A 26360-nucleotide genomic window follows, 5' to 3' on the forward strand; every position below is an offset into this window, starting at 1 on the left:
GTTACTGAATACAGAAAAGGGTGTTTAAAATTATAGCATCTTTTATAATGCTATAATTAATCCAGGATCATTCTTCAAAAAGCAATTCAATGAAAATATAAATAGCTTTTTACAATTATTTTTTTCTTCTTCAAACTACTCATAATTCTGCAGTTAACCAGTAACTGTTTTTGGAGGAGCTGTTTGAAGTAATAATAGAGCTGAATGTGAACTCAGTGAAGATCTCAAACACTATTAATCTAGTATTCTATTGTAAGTATGCTAATGTAACGTATCTGGCAGGAGATGGAATTCTTAACATGTAGCATACTGATGCATAATTAGTTTATACTATATAGTTATTTTAGAGTCCAGCATATCCCTCAGGTTTTGGCAAACTTTAGTGCAAGCAGCAACTTTCTGAACCCCTTTCCATCCTTTAGAAGTATCCTACTTGGATTTGAATTGTTTACCAAGGTCGGTGGGTCAGAGTACTGGGTGTTAATCAAGACAGAATGAAGGGTTGCAGGTTAGAGACCTGTGGAAAGTGTTAATTGTTCATGTGTGCCTGGCCTGTATAGTATCTGATTAGGTCTGTCACATTCAGCAAAGCCCCTAAGTGCCTAGTGGAGGTTGCCATTTATTGCAAATGCTGGGAATGCCTAGGGAAAATGACCTCTGCTCATCTCAGGGTGGATTTATCTCTTGGTCTCTTTGATCAGGGAGGAAAAATTTTGTTTTTATTGTTAGTTTCTGTAATTGGCCCTCACATCCTCCTTTCTATGTTTGTAAACAAACTGATTAACTGTTCCTGGTCATAATTAAACAGGGCCGGGAGAGTAAAAGGAAGTCTCCATGAAATAAATCTACAGTCAGGATGTGGTCACTATTTCCAAAACACAGAGATTGTTTCTAATCCCATAAAGTTTTCACCTCATTTTACCCAAGATGAAAAAAAAAAAAAATTGGTTGAATTTTAAAACAGTCTGACCATGTTTCTTCATGGCCTATCCTGAAAATCACCTAAAATAGCTAGGTTGGTGAAAAAGTAAGAGAAACCAAAGATAACTACTTTTCTCCCAGATAAAAAAGACTTCATGCTACTTGCATTTAATTCTTTTTACTATGTGAGGTTAAGCAACCATTATGAGCTGCTTCTCATTGACTCAAAGAGGAAAAGAAGTCACTGATGGAGTTTTATTTATACAACTGAGGACAGAACAACACAACCTTCAATGGATAGCAAAGATTCATGTTTCATAGACTTAACAACTTTTTCTTAGAACCATCCACAATAATCCAGGCCTTCCTTAAGACACAGAGTGTGTCACCTCAACCCATAACTCTGGGGACTGAGCAAATGTTTATTTTTACTACTCATTTTGCTCAGTGGGGATAGTCACTTAAGATTAAATAATATATTGCAGGGTTTATTTTTATGGCTTGTTCCTAAAACTGTCCTGTGGAAAAGGCCCCTTTCAAGCTAAGATTGAAAGAAAAGGCTTACAGATTGCCCTTTCTCAGTGCTGTTTTCATTGCAGCTTTGGAGTATTAAGGGATTTGGAAAGGTAAGATAAGATCCCCAATCCTAACATGCCTCGTTTTTATCTAAACAAAATGTAAAACCCAAGTAAGGGTGTTCATTATACTGAAGCAAATCAAAGGGACTACTAAACTTTGTTGCTTAAAAGCCATAATGATTAAGTGGTTAAATGTTGAACACACATGTAAGCAGACATCAAGACAAGAATTTTCTTAATAACAATTTTGGTAAGAAATTTGAGGAATAACTCTTAAAGTAGAAAGTATTTATAGTTTCCCACTTCTCTTAAATTCTTATTTCCATTTCATTTCCCCCATAAGTAATTATATCATGGCCATAGTCCCCACCCACATTAAGTTTTGGGGCATATTCATATGTTATTTTCTTTCACTGTCTTCCAAGTCAGTTATCTAAATTGCCCCCATGCCCTCTGCTTAAATGCAGACTTGAATGGTATTTACTGAAAACTTATAAGAAAAAGTCATCGTATATGTTATCAAAGTGTATTTGAAAATAATTAGATATAGATTATATGACATACCAATGACATAATTGTGTATTTAATGTACCTACTAAAATTTGAATTGTCCTTTCCAGCCAAGCAAAGAGTGTTTGATGTTATAAAAATGTGGAAAACTTTTCTTGGGGATTCCTTTAAAATGTTTCTTGGTTTCTTTGTAAGACAAACACTATAAACTCATAGTTTAATTTATCAACTTAATAAAGTGATTTTATACACCAAACTGCTTTATATTTTTGACTTCTGTTATTCTTGCTTTTGTAATACTTATGTGTATATTTTGAATTTCATGAAACCTCTCTTGCTTAGAACTACAAACTAACAAAAACAATGTGTTTAGCTTTTACACTTCACTCATATGGAGTGAAATAGATTGTTCAACTATTTATTTCTGAATAAAACGAGAGCAAGTACGGGGAAATCTTTGTTAATGTCTTAGGTTTCCATTGCTTTGGTTTCTTATAGCTGTTTTGAAGTTGCATATGGTTACACAATAGCAAATCTGGAGTTTTGTTTTAATTTACATAGGAGAGAATTGGGTAAGTGCTACAGTTACCTAAAGGGTTGAGGGGATAAAAATTGATGCACTTATTCAACTCTCCCTTAAAGCTACTATCATAGCATTAAAGAATGGCAATTTATTTACATTTGTCATTGCTCCTGGGAGAGCAGGTGTGATTTTTAGAACCTTTACATGTTTTACATATAAAACAAACATGTATAATGTATTAATAAATTAAAATTCTTATAAATCATGGATAATAACTAGTGTTGAGATAACTTTGCTTAATTTTGTTTGATAGGAAAGATTTTTCTCATAATATATGTGTTATTTAAAAAAATATGATTCCACAAAAATCCTAAAACCAATAAAACAAAATTCCTGTGGCTTGATGGTCTCAGGAGTGTGATGTGAAATGGGGTTGCACATAATTATGTAGTTTTTTTTTTTTTTTTTTTTTTTTTTTTTTTTTTTAGGTTCTGACTTGTTTTTAGACTACATTTGTTCCTCTTTTTGTAAACAGCAGATAACTTGAACTGATAGGTCTGGTTAAACAAAAAGCTACTGAGGGAGAAAAGGTAAATTTTATAGGATTTCTAAATTCACAAACAAAGCTTTACAAGTTAGCATTGAACATTTCATTTACATTTAAATAAGCAAGCATTGAACAAGATGGAATTAATTTTGCTTCAGGTCATCATCATTGTAAACTATAATAAGGTATAAGCACAGAAATGATTGAAGTTCTAGCACAGAACAAGGAACCTGCACAAGGTCTAATAACCAAAATATCACCGGGTAAGATGAATAAAGTTTAATGTTTCTTGTGATGACATTGAATTTTTTAAAGAAAAAATATCTGTTGACTTTATGTGTGTATGAATTAAGTTTAGAAAAGACTGTCTGGGGCCGGGCGCGGTGGCTCAAGCCTGTAATCCCAGCACTTTGGGAGGCCGAGACGGGCGGATCACGAGGTCAGGAGATCGAGACCATCCTGGCTAATACGGTGAAACCCTGTCTCTACTTAAAAAAATACAAAAAACTAGCCGGGCGACGAGGCGGGCGCCTGTAGTCCCAGCTACTCGGGAGGCTGAGGCAGGAGAATGGCGTAAACCCGGGAGGCGGAGCTTGCAGTGAGCTGAGATCCGGCCACTGTACTCCAGCCTGGGTGGCAGAGCAAGACTCCGTCTCAAAAAAAAAAAAAAAAAAAAAAAAAGAAAAGACTGTCTGGAAATTTGTTTACTGAAAGTTTATTTATCTACTTTCTTTTCTCTAAATCCCTCCTACAGGAAGGCATTTAAGGGTTACTATTCTTGAAAGTTTTCTGGACTGTATGTGTCTTCTCATTGTTTTAATTAAGGATCCTCAGCAGTTTTCCCATTGTGAAGTGAAAAATAAAGAATTAATTGTACTGTTAAATGTCTGTTTTGCAAATTCTGGATGAATTTTCTGTATTCACATAGAAAAATGGAAGCTTTATGTGAAATGGCTATATTTTTGTCTAAGGAAGTATGCAGAAAGTATTTAGTTATTGTGTTTATAAGAAAGTGTTGCTGACACTTCGGTGAATGAATGAATATTTGGCTTATGGTGTAGTTTAGGGATGGATCTGGTACTGTATAAGTGTTTATAATAAGGCATCTGGTAGTTAATATATGCTCTGAGCACTTGTTTTAATCCTCTAAAATGGTAGAAATGGTCAGTCCTTTTGAAGATAATTTTATGATACTAAATAATAGCCAGATACTACCAAATAAACTTGTGTCTGGACTGAAGTGAACATATAACAAAATGCAAGGTGTGAATGGACCCATTTTAGTCACCAATTTATATTTTCTTTGAAAAATCAGCACAGGAAAAACAAATGTATTTTTCATGTCTTGTATGTTTCATTTTTGTAATAACTTGCAGGCTATAAAAAGTGACATAAGGGAACTATAGCTTATTACCTTTGATAAGAAAGTTTCACATTTTTAGTACCTTATATTTGATTAAATGTAAAAATTTAAAAAGTTGATGTAGGCGAAATGAAGGATATACAACCTGATTGCATAGTGATAAAATAGACATCATTTGTTGTGTCTTTATTCTGCGTTAGAAACCTGATAGATTTATATACAATTTAAAAATCTTTACAATAGAATTGTATGAATGGCAGATTTTTTTTTCATTTTACTTACGAGCAAACTGAAGCTCAGAGAGATTAAATGATCTGTCTAGGGTCACACCACTAACACTTTGCCCTGCTGGGATACATAGTAACCACCACCTTATCATATGTCTTAGTTAAGCTTCTTTTACTTATAAGAAGTAGAAAATGAACTCAAAGTGTTTAAGAAAAAAAATGGGAGGACCTTGTTATAAAACTATGTAAGATCACCATAAGAATCCAGAACAGGCTGAATTTGAAGACCTTTGGAAGAGCAACTATGAATGCTCCCTCTTCCATCTCTCTCTCTCCTTTTTATGAATTCTGTGCTTCCTACAATGTATTTCTTTTTGCTTTCTTCTCCATCAGTTCCCAGTCAGCTTCCTTCAAGTCTTCTTGGTGTGCAGGACTCTAGCCAGGAGCTCATCACTGCCTGTTAGAAAGTGTCTGCGGACTCTGTTCTGTTCCACTGGTCTATTTCTCTGTTGTGGTACCAGTACCATGCTGTTTTGGTTACTGTAGCCTTGTAGTATAGTTTGAAGTCAGGTAACGTGACGCCTCCAGCTTTGTCCTTTTGACCTAGGATTGTCTTGGCAATGCGGGCTCTTTTTTGGTTCCATATGAACTTTAAAGCAGTTTTTTCCAATTCTGTGAAGAAACTCATTGGTAGCTTGATGGGGATGGCATTGAATCTATAAATAACCTTGGGCAGTATGGCCATTTTCACGATATTGATTCTTCCTATCCATGAGCATGGTATGTTCATCCATTTGTTTGTGTCCTCTTTGATTTCACTGAGCAGTGGTTTGTAGTTCTCCTTGAAGAGGTCCTTTACATCCCTTGTAAGCTGGATTCCTAGGTATTTTATTCTCTTTGAAGCAATTGTGAATGGAAGTTCATTCCTGACTTGGCTCTCTGCTTGTCTGTTACTGGTGTATAAGAATGCTTGTGATTTTTGCACATTAATTTTGTATCCTGAGACTTTGCTGAAGTTGCTTATCAGCTTAAGGAGATTTTGGGCTGAGACGATGGGTTTTTCTAAATATACAATCATGTCATCTGCAAACAGGGACAATTTGACTTCTTCTTTTCCTAACTGGATACCCTTGATTTCTTTCTCTTGCCTGATTGCCCTAGCCAGAACTTCCAACACTATGTTGAACAGGAGCGGTGAGAGAGGGCATCCCTGTCTTGTGCCAGTTTTCAAAGGGAATTTTTCCAGTTTTTGCCCATTCAGTATGATATTAGCTGTGGGTTTGCCATAAATAGCTCTTATTATTTTGAGGTACGTTCCATCAATACCGAATTTATTGAGCGTTTTTAGCATAAAGGGCTGTTGAATTTTGTCAAAAGCCTTTTCTGCATCTATTGAGATAATCATGTGGTTCTTGTCTTTGGTTCTGTTTATATGCTGGATTACGTTTATTGATTTGCGAATGTTGAACCAGCCTTGCATCCCAGGGATGAAGCCCACTTGATCATGGTGGATAAGCTTTTTGATGTGCTGCTGAATCCGGTTTGCCAGTATTTTATTGAGAATTTTTGCATCGATGTTCATCAGGGATATTGGTCTAAAATTCTCTTTTTTTGTTGTGTCTCTGCCAGGCTTTGGTATCAGGATGATGTTGGCCTCATAAAATGAGTTAGGGAGGATTCCCTCTTTTTCTATTGATTGGAATAGTTCAGAAGGAATGGTACCAGCTCCTCCTTGTACCTCTGGTAGAATTCAGCTGTGAATCCATCTGGTCCTGGACTTTTTTTGGTGGGTAGGCTATTAATTGTTGCCTCAATTTCAGAGCCTGTTATTGGTCTATTCAGGGATTCAACTTCTTCCTGGTTCAGTCTTGGGAGAGTGTAAGTGTCCAGGAAATTATCCATTTCTTCTAGATTTTCTAGTCGATTTGCGTAGAGGCATTTATAGTATTCTCTGATGGTTGTTTGTATTTCTGTGGGGTCGGTGGTGATATCCCCTTTATCATTTTTTATTGCGTCTATTTGATTCCTCTCTCTTTTCTTCTTTATTAGTCTTGCTAGCGGTCTGTCAAAAAAAAAAAAAAAAAAAAAGAAAGTGTCTGCAAGACTGCAGTTGTTCCAGTTCATATTTTGAAGCCAGAACACCCAAGAAAAAGAGCACAGGGCTAGGCTTTCAATCAACAATCTTATTCATGGTCCAATCAGGAATAATGGTAGGAAGAATCCCACACTCCGCTCACTCAGAGGGTCACAGATGCACATTCAGATATATCTGGCATAGGCTGGAACTATTTTTTCTGGGGTTTAGAAAGTTTATTTGTACTTTTTAATTCTATAATCATGAGGAACATGAAGAATTTGTTAAATACAAAAATTTCACAAAAGACACTGCAGAGCTGATGACTCAGAAGATATTTTTCAGTTAGTAGTTGGTAAATATGTATTTTGAGTTTTTGAATTCTAAGCTAATACTTTTAGAGAATTAAAAAAAATATATGTTATGAGACTTCTCTCCATGGGGAAGAAAATGAAGGTTATATTCTCCACTTCTGTCACTGGAATCCTCTAAAAATAATGTTGTAGAGGGAAAAACGAGTAGACATTAGGACCATTTTCTCTAAAATGGTAAAGATATCCGTATAAATGAAAACCATAGGTTATTTTGTTTTTTATTAACTTTAAGCATTAGTAATTGTTTTATTTTTCAGTTGAGTGGGTTAAAAAAAATTCATGATACAAGAGGAATTTAATTGATGAAGCATAAGGGGTGATCTTGCATAATAAAGAAACAGTTAAAAACACAATACTCTTAGATATATGTCTCAATGAAATTTAAACATTGCAAAGCTTGCTAACCTTTTCTTGCCATACTGCAGCAAGATACACATTTGTTTCCAAGGTTTATGTTAACAACCCTCAACTTCTAAAGGACAGCAAAGCATCAATGTTACAAAGTGGTTCCACAAGAAACATAGGTTTGTGTCATGAAAACATTTTGACCCAGTGTCTTTTCTATTACAAAATATTTCCCCAGAAAAAGTTATCTGCAATTGAAAGATGTGCTTTAATCTGTGATGCCTTTGTGTCATTCATCAATCTTATTGAATAGTTTGAATTAACATTACATTTTTGATAGCTGTAGCTGTTACTTCATTAGGTTGCTGCTACAACAAATGAATTTGTATAGAGACTGGATTACAAAGCAACACAGCATCATTTTATTTTTCTATTTCATCATTTTCAATAAAGTGTCACTTACAAAATAAAGACATACGTCGTACCTAGAATTTGAGACTATATATGAAGACATTTTGTTCTGTCTTTGGCATTGGAAGGTTTCCAGAAATATCTACCTTCGAACTATGTCATCATGTATCAAGGGAATAATCAGACCATCCTATATTTTATGGTGGCTAACTTTATAATTTAAATAGATTTCTTGTCGATCATCAGTTTCTTATTCAAATAGCAATAAGTCACTCTATGGTGGACTGAATTTCAGTATTCTATCGAATATGAATTTTTATGTATTAGTAGTAGGAATTAAAATTTGTATGGATTCTTTGAAAAAAAAGGCTCTGGATAAAAGTTGATGAAAATGTTGTGAGTGGTCATATCCTCAGATACTACTGTCCCTTTAGAAATGTAGGGTATTTATTATGCAAAAAAAAAAAAAAAAAAGAAGAATATTTTATACAATTATGAGAGAAACAGCCAAAATATTACAGTTCATGTGTGTATATTGTTATATGGGCCTAAAGCCAGATTAGCTTCAGATCTTAGTCCAGGTGAAATACCAGATAAATTATATTTTGGGCCTCCAAAACACAGTAGAACTGTGTATGGTTCATTGGCTACAATAGCTCTTTATGTGTATCATGTACCACGTGAGAAAAGAACTGGACATGACAGAGGATACAGCTGAATGAACGTAAGGCAAAGCATCAATAATGGGATCTGAACACTGGCCCTGTTGCTAATCTTTCTGAACTTCAGTTTGCACATTTGTAAAATGGTGATAATGTCCTGGCTTACTTCACTAGGTTTATACAAAAAGTAAAGTGAGATGGTATATGTGAAAATGCTTTCTTACTTAATCCACTCTCTGCACTACGGAGATACTTTTCGTGGGTGGGGTAGATGAGACACTGAGTTATACTTATTAGTGAATTTAGACTAAACAATAGTTTGTTGGAGTTATATGAAAGGTAATAGGGTTAGGATCATCGAGGATGGTTTGGAAAGTTAGCATGATGTGTTTCATCTGGAAAGTAAACCCCACAAGCCATACGTCTTTTCCAAAGTGTGAGTTCTTTATATTATTTAATTCATATCATTTTCCAAGTGATAGAAGCAAGTTGGAAAAGTCAAATAATTCAACAGGATTTATTTTTAAAAGAAGAGCTATCTTCTATCTACCATTCCCTCAAACATATAAAACACATACTTACTTCTCAAAGTGAATTATTTTCAACTTTTAGCTATTTAGTTGATTACACATTTAGTATTTAACTTTATTTCTAAATAACATTTAACTGTTTCTTGATTTTTCATCTTAAATTTCCATAGCAAAAGATGCGACTTTGGCTTCCTTTCACATCATCCAACCTCCTGGTCAGACAGACACAAACCTGCACACAGTCACATGCATATTGACTCACATACTCACGTACACACACATATGTGCACACACACTCAAACATACACAGTCTTCTTTCCTCCAATCAACCTGAATTATAACATAAATTTTGATAGGATAAATCATTTTTACCTTATTATGAATATGCTAAACTATTAACTACTGCTACTTACAATTCTGACTTTGAGCAAAGTTTTTACTTTCCCTATATTAATTGTGTTATATATTCACTTGCTTCATTTCCTAGGTACTCATCACTAATTCGTTCTGAGACTTTCTGCCATTCATGTAATCCTCCTCTCAATAATTTCAAACACATCAGGTATCTTGCCTAATTCAGCCTCCTGGTCTATCCCCTCGAACCCTCCATCTTCCTTCTCAGATTCTCCACTTGTGATTCTTTGATCTCCCTTCATTTCCCCCAGAATGTTATTCTCTGTCCTTTTTACTATAGTGGCTTTCTTGTTTCCAGGATTTCATGTTTTCTTCTCCCTTGATTTACTCTCGTTTTAGTGGTGCACATCTCCAGAAATGTCCTAAGAAATGGATGTCCTAAGAAATGAATTTGGCTGGGCATGGTGGCTCACGCCTGTTATCCCAGAACTTTGGAAGGCCAAGGCAGGCAGATCACCTGAGGTCAGGAGTTCGAGACCAGCCCAGCCAACATGGTGAAACCCCGTCTCTACTAAAAATGCAAAAAATTAGCCAGGCGTGGTGGCGCACGCCTGTAATCCCAGCTACTTGGGAGGCCAATGCAGGGAGAATCACTTGCACCCGGGAGGCAGAGATTGCAGTGAGCTGAGATCACGCCACTGTACTCCAGCCTGGACAACAGAGCAAGACTCTGTTTCAAAGAAAAAAAGAAAGAAAGAAATGGATTTAGTGGTCTCTTTTTTTGAGAACTTGCATACAGTATAAGTACTTTTCTCCATTCACATTAGATTGATGGTTTCATTGAACATAGAATCATAGGTTGAAACTTATTTTCTTTCAGAATTTTCTTTATTGCTTTTGAGTTTCTATAATATTACTGCTGTTGAGACATCTGATTTCTAATCACTTGTTTGTGACTTGAATTTTTTTTTCTTCTCTGGACACTTTCAGGATGTGTTTCATATTTTCAGTATTCTAGCATTTTACAATGATAGTCTTTGATATAATGTATTTTTACCTTTGATTTATTGAGTCTCTGGTCAGCTTTTTAAAACTAGAAGTATATATCTTTCATTTTGTTAATCTTTTTTCTAACGATTTTCTCTCCAATATTTTCTCCCTTATCTCTTTCAAGAATTCTGTTACTCATGTATTAACACTAAAATGGTTACTCCAAACTTTTTAGCCTCTATGTCTCCCAAGGAGAGCCCTGATTTTCTCAACTACTTCTTCTAAATCTTCTATTTTTTTTTTTCTGCTATTACTTTTGTAATACTCAAGGGCCACTATTTGTTAATGAACACTTATTTTACTAAGATACAGGTTTTTTGTTTCTCACACAGTTATACTCAGTAATTCAAACAATATTTTTTAGCATCTACTATGTGTCAAGCAAGCACTGTTTTGGGGACTGGGAAAATAGCAGAGAACAACACACAAAGAAACATCTCTTTGTCTTTGGAACTTACATTCCAGAAGGGGTGACAGGCAATAAATGAGGTAAACTACTGAAACCTATGATAAATTAGATAACAATAAGTCCTTACAATGAAAACAACTAGGAATGGAAATAGAAACTTGTGTGGACATTGGAGATAGCATGGCAAGGGATGGTAATGTAGAGAAGGTGACTTTGAGTTAAGAGCTGGAAGAAGTAGGGTAGCAAGTCATTCTAACAACTGGAGAGAAGTTTCTAATCCCAAAAGGAATGAATGCTTGGAATGTTTAAGCAAAAGCAAGGAGATTGGGTGCACGGAGAGAGTGAGGGGAAAAGTTGGAGGGGGTGAAATGAGAGAGAGACAGGCAGACAGACAACTCACACAGGCCTGGAGGAATTCTGCATTTTAGTCTCTATATAAGAGGACATTATGTGAGTATTTTGAACAGATAATTGGCATAACTTGATTTTTAAGGAATAATTCTTATAGCTATGTAGAGAATAGATTAATAATAAAAATGATAAGACTAATAGTTAAGTTGGCCAGGCATGGTGGCTCACATCTGTAATCCCAGCACTTTGGGAGGCTGAGGCAGGAGAATTGCTTGAACCCGGGAGGCACAGGTTGTAGTGAGCCGAGACTATGCCATTGCACTCCAGCCTGGGAGACAGAGTAACACTCCGCCTAAAAAAAAAAAAAAGGAAGAAGAAGAATAATTAAGTCAAAAGCTGAAAGTAGGGTAGCAAGTCATTCTAATATTCTAATAGCTGAAGAGGAGGTTTCTAATCCGAAAGGGAATGAATACTTGGAATGTTCCAGCAAAAGCAAGGAGATTGGGTGCAGGGAGAGAGTGAGGGGGAAGGTTGGAGGGGGTGAAATGTGAGACAGACAGGCAGACAGACAACTCACACAGGCCTGGAGGAATTCCGCATTTTATTCTACATATAAGGGGACATTATTTGAGTACTTTGAACAGAGATTGGCATAATTTGATTTTTAAGGAATAATTCTTATAGCTATATAGAGAATAGATTAACAATAAAAATAAGAATAATAATGGCTGACATTTATGTATTGCTTATTATTTGCCACACTGTATTCAAAATGCCTTACTTACATTAGGTTGTAAAGTTCTCACAACAGCTCTATGAGTTAGATACACTATCTTCATCATTTTACGGGTGAGGATACTGAGCACTAAGACATTAAATAACTTGCCCAAAGTGATACAACAGGTAAGTGGCTGATATAGGATGTAAATCCTTGCAATGCACTTTCAAAATCTGTGCTTTTATTCCCAAGCTCTATTATAGGGGTGACAGAGTGTGTGCAGGGATGTCAATTTGCAATAGTTTGGGTGAGTGAAGTTGGCAGTTTGGACAAGGGTGGTAGTGGTAGAGTTGTTAAGAAGCTGCTGAATGTGAGAAGGGTTCTGAAGGCAGAGCTGTCAGGATTTGCTGATAGATCTGTGGAAAAGAAATAATGGATGTCAAGGGAGACTCTGAGTGTTTTGACTATAACAAATAGGTAAATGAGATTCCATTGATGAGGATAGCAAGCCCTGTGGTGGCATGTTTGGAGGGAACAAATCAATATTTCAGTTGTGAACATGTCATATTTGGGATGTCTATTACATGTTCAACTGAAAATACCACGTGGAAATGGAATATTATTGGATGCTGGAATTTAAAATAGATCAAGAACAGGATACATGTTTTGGAGCCATCCACATCGGCTCAGTATTTAAAACCACTGGAATGAGAAAATTCAGCTAAGGCAAATATAGACAGAAAAGAACATTGAGAACTGAACTTTGTGTCTTTACAACATGTAAAAATCAGAATACTTGGCCGGGCGCGGTGGCTCAAGCCTGTAATCCCAGCACTTTGGGAGGCCGAGACGGGCGGATCACGAGGTCAGGAGATCGAGACCATCTTGGCTAACATGGTGAAACTCCGTCTCTACTAAAAAATACAAAAGACTGGCCGGGTGAGGTGGCGGGCGCCTGTGGTCCCAGCTACTCAGGAGGCTGAGGCAGGAGAATGGCGAGAACCCGGGAGGTGGAGCTTGCAGTGAGCTGAGATCCGGCCACCGCACTCCAGCCTGGGCGACAGAGTAAGACTCCGTCTCAAAAAGAAAAAAAAAAAAAATCAGAATACTTGCAAAAGAAGACTAATAAAAGAGTCACCAGAGAAATAGAAGGAAAACCATCAGAACATGAACATTCAGAGGCCAATTCAAATATACTCCATGAAGGAAGGATTGATCAATAGAAACAAATGCTTTTGAAGGATTGAAAGAGAAAATGACTGAGCACTTATTATAGAATTTGAAAATATAAAGGTCATGGGTGACTACGAAAAGGAGCATTTTTTGGTGAAGTGATAGAATAGATTCAAAGGAACTAGGTAGAGAATAGCATAAGCCTTTTTGATGAACTTTGCTGTAAAGAACAGAAAAATACTAGAAGAGGACACTAGGACAAGGGAAGTTGTTAATGGGAATTGTCTAAGAAGTGGATGAAATTGATGATGCAATAGAGTGAATAGATGACTGCAAAAACAAAGACCATGAATAGAAAAGATCATATGGGGTGTAATGCACAAATGGAAGGACTGAACTTAAGAGGAGGGGTGATTTGGGGGTGGATATGTATGCTCGCTTTTCTTTGCACCTATTTATGCAATAAAATAAAAATGCAAGCTAATCAGCTGAGATTGATGGGCAGGGAGGGTATTTTGGCTGTTGGAGGAGAGAAGGGAATGGGTAAACTAATCCTTTCAAAGAGTGGGAGAGACAATGGGACAATGAAAAATGGGAGGATTGCCGGGTAGCTGTGATGTTTGTGGTCATGAAGTTCAAATGAGATGTTAGCAAAATGATGCATTTTTCTGCAGTCATATCCACCTGCTGTAGTGCAGATGGAGAAAAGTCTGAAAGTTGGATTCAACCAGGAGAGTTTGAGAGACAATGAAGACTGGGGCAAGAACATTGAGGGTGGGATGTGACTAGAAGGAGGGACTAAAGAATTTAGGTAAAGTAACAAGGAAGTTGAGGATAGTGAAAAGATTCAATTAGACTGGAGGTTCCATAGGGGTCCAAAAATTGGTGTAAACAGGGTATAACAGTACAAGCTAGAAAAGAGACAGTGGACTTGCATTAGCCACATATTATGCTCATGCATAGTGTTGAGTGAACATGTCTGAGTGAACATTAAGTTAAACATACCTACAATTCCCACAGCTTTTGTACTGTGGAGAAAATATTTGCTCAGTTGAATGAGCAACAGGCAAACAGTGATATGCTTTTTAGAGAATTGCAGGTATTACAAAGGTGAACAGAAAATAGCTCACGGAAGAAGTGAATATTCCTTCTGACTCAAAATTGATCATTAGAAACTTTCAGATGAATTTTCAAAATACATCTTCTCTATTCTTTTTTTCTGCACAGTTCTGTTTACCCTGGAAAAAGTGTCTTAATATTGTCGTTAATATGTAGAAATATGTAAAGTTTATTTTATATTGATTCAATCAAATAAATATTTAAAGACATAAATCTAAGCATGTTACCTGTCCAGATTAAAGTCTTCTATGGCCTTCTATTACACTTGGAATAAAGTCCGATCTCTTTTCCATGATTTATTCATCCCCACGTAATCGAGGTCTAACCTCTCAGACCTATCTCCCTGATATCTGCCTTCCCTTCCACAGGGTCCAGTGACACTAGCTTTAATCTTCCCGGAAGACTTACTTCTGCCACTGGAACCAAGCTCTTCCTCCTCGAATGACTTTTTGTGGTTGTGAGCCTTTAGTAGGATTTCCCACGATCCTCATTTCTGGTATCCACGTCTATGTGTAACTCCTCCTCTTGTGCATCAGCTATACCTATTAACTCAACTTCTAGTGAATAGAATGTGGCAAAATTGGTGAGAAGTCCCTTTTGAGTGTAGGTGACTTCTGTTTGGGGTTCTGTCTACTTTTCACTCCCACATTTTCCAATCCTTCAGTCTGAGGGAAGTCAGCTGCTCTGTTGTGAGTAGCCCACATGGCAAGGAAATGATGTCTCTATCCGATAGGCACGGAGGCTCTGACGCCTGTCAACAGCCTGTGAGGGAGTCTAAACATTTCCTCTTCTCGCTGAGCCTGGAGAGAATGACAGCTCATTGGCTGATATGTTGCTTGTATTCTTGTGGCAGACCTCAGGCTAGTGGACCTGACTGACTAAGCCACACCTGGGTCCTGACCCACAGAAACAATAAAATACAAATGGTTTGTTGTTTCACGCCACTAAGTCTTGAGGTAATCTCTTATGTGGTCATAGATGACTAATACACTTGTTCTTTTCACTTGCGCTTCAGATCTAACGTCCATTTCTCTCCACTCAAATGGAGTCAGCAAACTTTTTCAATAAAGGCCATATAGTAAAAATGTTAGGCTTTGTGAGTCATACAGCTTCTACCACTACTACCCAATCTGCCATTACAGCATGAAATCATCAGGAGACAATAAGTAAATGAATGAGCGTGGCTGGGTTTCAAGTAAATTCTATTCACAAATACAGGTGGCAGGCCAGCGTTTGCCAACTCCTACTCTAAGAGACATTCCAGGCCCCTTGGTCTAATGTCATTTCTCACACACTGAAGTCACTCTCATTTTATTAATTTATTCTTTTATTGTCCTTCTCACTGGAATGGAATCTACTTGAGAGCATATTGCTCCCTGGGGACCAGAACAATGACCAGCATATTAGACAGTTAATACTGAATGGGTATTTACATTGATTGATTTGGGTGAAGCTGGAGGAGGACTTCCCAGATGAGGAAGTGCCAGGAACCATGCCACCAGATAAAGACATAAAAAAAGATAAAAACACAGTGCTACATGTTCATATATGCCATATCTGTCCTGTCAAAGAAAGGCATTGATTGATCTGTGCTCTTTCAAAGGTCAGAACAGTGGAAATCACAGTCTGGTAGCAACCTCTGTATCAAACTTTCCCCGACCCCCAGATACTGTTAATTCCTACCTTCTTTTTTCTATTTAATACCCACAAACATTTTAAAATATATAATTATTGAAATAGTTTTTTCTAATACTAGCTTCCCAACTAGAATGTGAATTACTTGAAGGCAAGGGCAATGCTCTTTTAATCTTTGTATGTGGAACCTGTTTGCCACTGTGAGTGCTCAGTAAGTGCTTGTCTGTCATAGTATGTTCTCAATAAATCAGTGCTGAAGAGATAAATGGAAATAGGGAGGGTGTGGGGAAAGAAGGAGTTAATTCCATGTGAAGCACAAATCTAAACCTGAGACATGTTCAAGTTAGCTGGTCTGCCTCTACTCTCAGGGAATACAACTTCTTTTATGTGATTTGTCAAGATAATTGCCTTAATTTTGCTGATAGAAAGAACCATTAGAAAATGGTATTGAATTTTTTCTTTCCCTACAGGTGCCAACCCACTCTTCCTTTTTCATTTACCACATAACTACTGTATTTTACTGTGGCAGGGGGCACATAAATTTCCATCTTTCTTATGAAACACTGCTGTTGTTATTCTCTGTAACATTTCAAAATATTAGAATATATAACAGAGAGAACAACTGCACTTGGATAGAACTCTTTGCAAATGAGTAATAAAGGCATCATATACTCTTTCCAAGGTTATGGTTACACAAAATTCTTAATGGAATTTGCTCATAAACAGGAGTCAGAGAGATAAGAATGAGTTGAATTTGGCTTTTCAGCTATGTAGCAATGTATTAGATTATACCTTACAGGGTTGGTGCACATACTTTTATCCAGATAATGATATGTCTGGCTCTACAAATAATATATGTTTGTTCTTTCAGCTTAGCAAATTACAACATGGTGTTTGGGGGCAGGGTATAGTTTGGATACCATTGTAACTAGCAGTTGATCTTAATCTTTACTGTTTTTGATTATATATAATTTATTTTAATTGCAGAGCAGCACAAATTTCAAATTTAACTTTGGTATGGCTTTCCTCACAACATAATACAGAAAAATCACACTACAATTGGTCTTTCTTGCCATTTTGGTCTAACACAGGCCATTTGATTATGAGCATTCTGTGTTATAAATAAATCAAAAAAGAATGAAAAATTGTGATGACTTATGTTGGACTTTAAATTTTATATTTCTGCAGGGATGCACATGCATTGTAGAAATTATTTTTGAAAAACAGGAAAGACATGTCAACTATGAAATCATTTATAATTATAATGTTCGGAGATAACCACACTTTATATTTTGATGTTTATGCTTCTGATCTTTTATATATTTCTGTTAAATAATTAATAATGAAAATCAAGATCAAACTGACCATAATATTTTAGATATTTAGGCATATTATTCTCTGAGAGGTTAAATAAATATGAAAATAAATAGAAAGATACATATACCTTTTTTTATCTGTGTTTCTGCATTTCCTCACTAGAACATAAACTCCCTGAGGACAGATATTTTTTTTTTTTGAACTCTTCTATCTCTATTGTGTAAGACAGGGCTTGGCACTTATCTGTTCAATGAGTGAATTCATAACTCACATTTTTGCATTGCAATATGTTATCAAGAAATTTCAAGAATATCAAGAAGAGTTTTAGTATTTAAAAAAATTATTTTTAATGGCTATGAGATTGTGCTGTAATTTACCAAACCAATCTTTATTTGATGGATACTGAAGTTCTTTCCAACTTTTACCTACATAAAAATAAAATATTTGTTTATATATTCTGATGGCATTATTCGTTTGTTCTAATTAAATAAAATTAAAATTGCTCTCCCAATTTTATTTAATAGACCAGAATGATATTGAATCACAATAATTGCCTTAGTAATTCTTGAACCCTGAATTAAATAGACTCTGTCTGAAGTTTATAATTAAATTTAGTGTTGGCTTTGGTTTCATATTATATATATTCTTATCATTTTAAAGAAATATATACCTATTTTTATGCTACTAAAAGATTTTTTAAACATGTGGTATGAATTTTATCAAAACTCTTTGGCATTTGGTCTATTAATATGATGATATAGATTATCAAATTTTTCTAATAGTAATTTTTTAACATGTAAATTTACTTATGGTATATTCTATTTTATACACTGTTGGATTAAGTTAGCTGGTATTTGATTTGAATTTTTATTTGTTTATTTATAAGTGAGATTTGTCCATACTTTTGTTTTATAGAACAGTCTTTGTCAGTTTTTGATTAAAAAGCTTGGCTAAGTTCACTGAGACGGTTCATTTAAATTCTTTCTATGCTCTGGAATGGTTTATTTATATGAATACTACATGTTACTTGGAAGTTTGAAGGAAATCGCCCATAAGACTCTTGAGAACCATGTCTTTTTAAATAGCTGAGTATTTGAAAATATATTTCCATTATGCTATGACAATCGTTTTGTGATGATGTTCCTCTTATAAAGTACAGCATAACTGAAAGTTCCTAGAAATACAGTTTTGCCAAATTGCACAATTTTCTTTATTTTATGACACTGAACCTTTAATCTCCTAATCAACAATATCAGTCTCTGAAAGGATAATAGAATATACAATGTTCCCCAAACTCATTTATTATAGAATCCATTTCCATTTTTACATCACAGTTTTAATATCTCACAAAATAAAGAAAAACTGTCAAAGTGGCTTAGAATATAACTCTATGGCCATCCAGCCAACATTAATTCCAGGCCCCGGTCTTGATTTGTTGTGTGACCCTGGACAAGTTACTCAAAATAAGAATATCTAACTGAAAGGATTACGAAAAGAAATTTGCATAGTAGCGTGAAATATATCACATTTTTTACCCTTCTTATGGATTATTTTATCTCCTTTCTCATTTCAAGGTTTTTTTGTGTCTCTCTTAATGACTAAACAGACATGATCCTTTTTTCTTTCAAAGCCTACCAGTTCTATTGTTTTACATTTCCTAAATTTCTCATTTCTGATCTTACATTTTTATTTACTTCTTCTATATTCTCAAACATGAGAGGCTTATGTCAGGCATTCTCCACCCCTGTTCCGAAGTCAAGAGGCTGACTCGGGTTGCTACTTCTTCAAAGACCAGACCCAGATCATGAGTTCAATCACTGGCAGGGCAAATTGTTATATTTTCCTCCCCCCTCCTTTTAAAAGCAATATAGTATAAGTTCTACCTTTATTTTCCTAGTGCAGTGCTTACCTCAGTATGTTTTAATATCATATATCAACTTAAATTCTCTCAATATTAGTATCATCAGTTAATGAAAGTCTCTCGATTTCCCTAAATTAGATGAGAAAATGAGAACATTTTACTCCACTTTTGTGCCTTCAACAACAGTTCTTATTAAAATTTCCCTTTTACAATTGTGTTGAGATTTGTATTCAGTCTTATGCCCATATCCATAAAAATCATTTTTATTTCCGTATGAAATTGTGCTTCCACCAACTGTTTCATACCATGCCTCCCTTATTTTTGAATACAATTACATTGAAAAGATTCCTAGGTAATTTCAATGAATCTGCATTTATTATTTTAGGGAGGAAAACACATTATTCTTTTTTGCAGAACTGAATTTTGTTGGTTAATATTTTATGTATAAATTTTGCATATGTAACCGCAAGAAAGATTGATATTTAGCTTATTTGAGGACTGAATTACTTATTTTGTAACATCTTTATTGATATTTAACAAAATTTATTTTTACTTTGCTAAGTAAATTAGGGATAATTTTTCTAGGGCTGTACTAATTTAAACATTATCAATATCATTCCCTTAAAGTCAGACTCAATTAATCTTGGAATTTTTTTGTCAGTGGTAGATCTTCTATGATTTTTCCAAATTTTTATCTCTTTTGCTCTCTACAACAATGCTTGTAATAGCGTAGGTGCTAAATAAACATGTGTTGGATGAGCAAACCAAAGAATCTTTTCTCTGCAACTCATCTATTAAGTTTTCTATTTCGCCTTGAGTTATTGTGCTAGAAAATAATAATTCCTAGGCAATGATCTGTTTCTATCTTTCTCTCTTTTTGTTAGTTGTTGAAGTAGCACTCTTTTTTAAAATTATTTTTTATGGTATTAAAATAGCACTAAAAAATTATATATATTTAAGGTGAACAGCATGTTTTGATATACACATTACACAGTGAAATGATTACTACAGTCAAACAAATTAATATATTTATCATTTCACATAGTTATTTTTTGTGGTAAAAGTACTTACAAATCTACTCTTAGCAAATTTCCAGTGTATCATACAATATTGTTAGCTACAGTCCTCATGCTGCACATTAGCTCTCTGGACTTGCTCATCCTACATAACTACAAGTTTATGCCCTCTTACCTACATTTCCCCATTCCCCACCCTTATGTCCCTGTCGCTGGTAACCACCATTCTACTCTCTATTTCTGTTTATTGGAGTTTTGTTTATTAGTTTGTTTTAAATTCCACATGTAAATGAAATCATGCAGTGTTTTTCCTTTCTGCATCTGGCTTATTTCACTTAGCATAATGTCCTCCAGGTTCATCCATGTTGTCAAAAATGGCACAATCTCTTTTGTTTTAAATGGGTGAATAATGTCTATATAGATATACACACACACACTCATACACACACATGCACACACACACATATATAGTGGATGTATATCACATTTTCTATATCCATTCATCTGTCAACAATTACTTAGGTTGTTTCCATATCTGTATCTTGGCTATTGCAAATAATGCTTCAATGGGCATGAGGGCATAAACATCTTTATCAGGTGGTGATTTCATTTCCTTTGGGTATATACTCAGAAGAGGGATTGCTTGAAACCTCTTCCAAGTACTTGACACATCTCCTTTATCATTTCAGATCATGTATATTTATATTGTCTTTAATAAAGATCTCAAACATTTGATCTGTTTTGTCTTTCCATCAAACCAGCTTTTGTCTTCTATTTAATTTTATCCTTTATCTTCATTAATTACTGCCTTCCTCATTTCTTTGGTTTACATTGTACTTTTTAATGTAAGTTATTTAGGTACTATGTACTTAATTTCTTAATTTATGTCTTTTTTCCCTCTAATAATGAAATGATTTAATTTCAATTGCATTTCAATAGATTGTAATTTTACTTTTGATATGAGTGTTAGGAGAATGTTCCTCAATTTCCTGGTGATTAAAATATTATCTCTGAAGCGTTTTTTTTTTTTTTTCCAGGGGTAATAATCACATAAGATAATCACTTTAAAGTGGAAATTCAGTGGCATTTAGTACAGCCACAATGATGTGTAATCACCACTTCTATCCAGTTATGAAACATTTTCATCCTCCGAAAAGAATCCTTGTACCCATTAAGCAATCAACCCTCATTCCTATCTCTACCCTCTTCCCCCACTCAGGTTCTGGAAACTGCTAATCTGCATTCTGTATCTGTGGATTTATCTGTTCTGGATATTTCATATAAACTAAATCATACAATTGTGACTTTTTGTGCCTGACTTCTTTCAATTAGCATGACATGCTATCTGCAACAACCAGTTCAGGAAACCAAACCATAGCCCCTGTAGCAGTTGGCCTAAAATGGCCAGGACTTCATCAATAGCTGAAAGCTATTCTAATTCCTCTCTATCCCACTGGAAACTTAAAGTCAATCAAGGAAAGTCAAATATGCTTCCCTAACCAATTATATAGGATGCAGCACTTCTAATTAGCCTGCCTACAGCTTCCCATTCGAACAGCCTCCAATAAGGGCATACCTGAACCTTTCCCTTTTTCTTTACTCCACTATGAAGTTCTCCCACTCCTCTGCCTGCTTTTGAGTTTCTGTCAAACACAAGTGATGGTAGTTGACTCCCTTGCTGTAGGAAGTGCTGAATAAATAGTCTTCACGTGTGCTGACTCTGGTGGTCTTTATTTCCACACCCAAATGTGCTGTATGGATTAGCAGAAACCCAGTTTCAGTCTCACTATATCCTTTCCCCTTTCTCAATCTTGAGAATTCTGCTCAGTTTCATGTATTGTTTGATTAATTCTTTCTCAGGTGTTGCCCTCAATTGAGATACATTGCCAACAGGTTTTTAAAATTCTTGCACATCATTAGATGTTGTCCTATGCCTTGTAATGTGCATATGGACAGGATTCCTTAGGTACAGTCTTCCCTCTTGGTTATCAGTAGTCCTCATCCACTGTCTTAAAGTTTCTAGTTATGTGAATGAGAAGTGTAATTCTTTTTCTTTCAGGGGAAAATATTTTTTAACACTTGTCTTAGTTGATTTTGTGTTGCTGTAACAGAATATCTGACACTGGGTCATTTACAAATATAATAATTTGTTGTTATTTATAAAGATAATAATTTATTTGGCTCACAATTCTGGCTCAATTTGGCTCACAATTCTGGAAGCTGTGAAGTTCAAGATTGAGCAGCCCATCTGGTGAGTGTCTTGTGCTGCTTTAACTCACGGCAGAAAGTGCAAGAGGGAGTGAGCACATGCAAAAAGACACACAGGAGACACTAACCAATTCCCACAAGAGAACTCACTTACTCACTGGAGAAAGCATTCATGAAGGCACTGCCCCCATCAACCAAACACCTCCCATTAGGCCACACTTCCCAACACTACCAAAGTGAGAATCAGATTTCAACATGAGTTTTGGCAGGGAATGGGGGTAATCACATCCAAACCATAGCAACATTTACGTTTTCTCATAAACCTAGGAGCTCAGGCATTGTACCTGGATACATTGGGTATGTATGTCTTCTTACCAGTCTTGAACTCTAACATCCTCTTTACCTGTAGACTCAGGTCTTTCATAAGCCTACGTAAGCTTTTTTTGTTGTTGCTATTTTCTTCCCCTAATATGTTCCCTTTTTACCTTGTGGCGCTTCTATCACTTCTTAAATCTTCTATGCTTTCCTTCATGATTTGTGTCTAAAATTATATTCATTTAAAAATACATTTGCACTTGATCTGCAAAGCCTACTAATTTAGTTCCCTATACAGGTCACTCTTCCTCACTTTACTACTGAATTATTTATTTCGGAAATTATTATTTTTACCCCAGGATGTCTCTTTAGAGCTTCACTGAAATTTTCATAAGTGTTCTATTTTTTATTATTTTTATAATCAAAATGTCATCTGTCTCCTTCAGCAGTTGTTTTACTAGTTGTGCATTTTTATTCATTGCCTTCATCTTCATATTTTTTACTGGGCTCCCCTGGGCTTCTTTAAGTGGCTTCTTGAGATTTTATAGATCTCCAAGGCACAAATCCTTTGGCCTCTTGTGGGGTAGAGTGAAGAGGTACACTCATGCAGAACCAAAAACTACCTTCTTAAGGTGCCCAGAAATCTCCTTTCAGAATCCACCACTCTCTGGCCTTTGGCCTGGGCTTCTTGATGCTAACCTTAGGTTTTTCTACTCCAATAGAGCCAAAATAAAATCCATTATTTTCACCTGTATCTGGAGCCCCACACAGTCTAGCATCACAGTTGCCTAGCACTACATAGAGGTGCCAAAAATGTTGACTCAGGATTAATTTGTTTGAAAGCACAAGAGGGTGATTTTCCAGGAACCATATTGCTGGAATCCTTTTGTCTATAAGCAAAAGTAGATCAAGTATGCATAAGTCACATCATCACTCACTCTTTCAAGCTATATTATGTACACTATCATAATCCCTCTCCTACTCTTTCAAGCTATTTTATATCGCTATCACTTCTTTCAGCTGTAATAAACACAATACCCAGGGAGCACTTAAAGGAAGAAGAGGCTGATCAGCAGCTCAATCTCTTTTTCTTTTGCTCAGCATCCTCAGCAGGTTGCTTTCAGCTTCACAGAGTTGTTTACAAAGACAGAAAGGAAAAAGTAGTGGAGAGGTAATGCTGCCCCCATTCTCACGTAGAGAGCTTTCCTTGGAAGATACCTTCTGTCTCATTGGTCAAATCAGGTTCACATGATTATCTTTAGCTGCAAGAGAGCCTGGGAAAGAGAGTGATTCACATTTTTAACATTTATCATGGTGACAGAAGGAAATTGCTGTTAGGCAGGTAACTGATACGGCTTGCCATATTCTCAGAGGACTATTAGGGGTTAAGTCATGGGGTGGGAAAAATATGCCTCTGGCTACCTAATAAATCTGTTTTCTTGAATTGAGTGATGGCTACCTCCTTCTGCTTGTGGAGTGTCCATGTGTGTGGGGCAGTGTTGAAGACAGACATGTCATTTTCCCAATATCTCTTGTCCTGCTACTCTGCCTCAAGGCTTCATCTGTACTTTGTGCTTAAAAATTCCTCCTGAAATCTGGCATATCTTTGATCAATAGTCCTAGCTTCTAACATTGTTGAAAATTTACATTTGTTTTTGAGATTTGCTAAGAATTTCATGGGAAAGTTGACAAAGGGTGGGGTGTGATTTCTGAATGCCCTTGGCTTTGGTGCCAGAATTGGCATCAAGGACTTGGCCCCAGTGACTCCACAATGAAGCAGATGCTCCTTTGCATTCACCTGACTGCATGATGTCAGCGGCTGCAGGCACGGACAACTGATGTCACCCAAGGCAAGGTGAGGGCAGATCAGTCCCTGTTAACCACAATTCTATACACAATATTGAGAAGATATTTTTCAACGTACAGAAAGAAAGCCTAATTGACAGCTAAGACCTTAGATGCTCTGAAGTTGTTAATGAACAAGATAATAACAGGTTTTACTTTTTGCAATAGTATAATTTTTCCTCCAAAAATTTCTGCTAATTTTTGAGTTGTGATAAAAGAATAAGTCCCTTAATGTTAGGTGATTAATTTATGCTACACCAGATCATATGGCATATAGTGACTGCAAATGATCTAATTCTCAAAGGCAGTTTTTCAGAAGGAGCAGAAAAGGCAAGTCAGGGTTAGCAAAGTCCAGGCAGAGACCTGGACTATACTGAACTATACTGTTTAGATTAAAATACTGAATTATTTAAAAAATGAATGTTTTAGCAAATGAGCAGTTTTATATGGTGAGAATGAAGTTAGTAGTTTGTGATTGTTTGGCTAGCCATGGAGAACCTTCTATTCCAAATGAGGAGTTTATCTAGTCATGATGAAATATTTTGGGGAAGAGGGGTAAAATAGAAAAAAATTAACAATAGGTTTAAAAAATCTTTCATATAACATATTTTATTCTTAATTCTTAGAGGGCAAAGCACCCATCACCACCTGTTAAACACTGATTTAGATAAGCCCTAGATGTCTAATTCCCAAGCATAAAACATTCTGATGTCTCATGGTATCTTGCCACTCAAAATGTGGTCGAGAGGCTAGTAGTATCTTATCACTTGGGAGCTAGTTAAAAATGTAGGACCCGTATATCCAGCAAGTAGCTGGTTTGTGTGCTCTGAGTGAGGGTCTGAGTCACCTGCCATTTTGCTGGAGGAGCCCCTTGGGCCGTAGTAAACATTTGCAGTGTCTTTCATCTTTGAGTGGATCTACCGTGGCTTCAGCAGTGCGCCCCAGTTCCTAGGACTTGACAAGAAATCTGGAAAACTTGTATTCTTAGGTTTAAACAATACAGGCAAAGCAATTCTTCTTCACATGATCAAAGATGACAGATTGGGCCAACGTATTCCAACACTACATCCGACATCAGAAGAGCTAACAATTGCTGGAATGACTTTTACAACTTTTCACCTTGGTCCGCACGAGCAAGCATGCCGGGTTTGGAAAAACTGTCTCCCAGCAACGAATGGGATTGTCTTTCTGGTGGACTGTGCAGATCATTCTTACCTTATGGAATCCAAAGTTGAGCTTAATGCTTTAATGACTGATGAAACATATCCAATGTGCCAATCCTTATCTTGGGTAACAAAATTGACAGAACAGATACAATCAATGCAGAAAAACTCCATGAGATATTTGAGCTTTATGGACAGACCACAGGAAAGGGGAATGTGACCCTGAAGGAGCTGAATGTTCGCCCTATGGAAGTGTTCATGTGCAGTGCACTCAAGAGGCAAGCCTACAGGGAGAGTTTCTGAAGTTTTGACAGTGAAAATAAGAGTATTACTTCTCTGGACTGATCATATTCACAGCTTCCTCATGAACTTTTCTAATAAAACAAGGAAAGCTCTCCAACCATATCTGACATTGTGAAGCCTAGAGTCTCTGTCAACTTTCTCATCACCCAGTGGTGACATGTGCTCTTCTCCACACCGTTGGGAGGTAATGCTGTCCCATGTGCAGTATTCTGGTCAGTATCCTGGGACTTGGAAGTTGGCAGGATTTGCCGAGTAAAGCTATGTGCCATTGTGGGGCACCTGAAATGAAAACACGTCTCACACTGTAATTGATTTCAAAAGAAAGCAATTCTATTTTTTAAAGAAAGTGTTGTTAATGTAATTGGTATCCCTCCTCACGTTTTTAGTTCACAGTTTACTTGGTTTGGAGTTCTCTATTCTTTTTTATTAACTAATGAATGATACTTAGATCCTTCATA

General features: G+C 36.0%; 1 pseudogene; it reads left to right on the plus strand.

The window, feature by feature from the left end:
• The first annotated feature begins 3278 nt into the window (after window positions 1–3278).
• On the plus strand, window positions 3279–25902 carry LOC117084939 (annotated as a pseudogene).
• The last annotated feature ends 458 nt before the right edge of the window (window positions 25903–26360 follow it).

The sequence above is a fragment of the Trachypithecus francoisi genome, unplaced genomic scaffold (genome assembly GCF_009764315.1).
Source record: "Trachypithecus francoisi isolate TF-2019V2 unplaced genomic scaffold, Tfra_2.0 Lachesis_group1, whole genome shotgun sequence".
Classification (NCBI taxonomy): Eukaryota; Metazoa; Chordata; class Mammalia; order Primates; family Cercopithecidae; genus Trachypithecus; species Trachypithecus francoisi.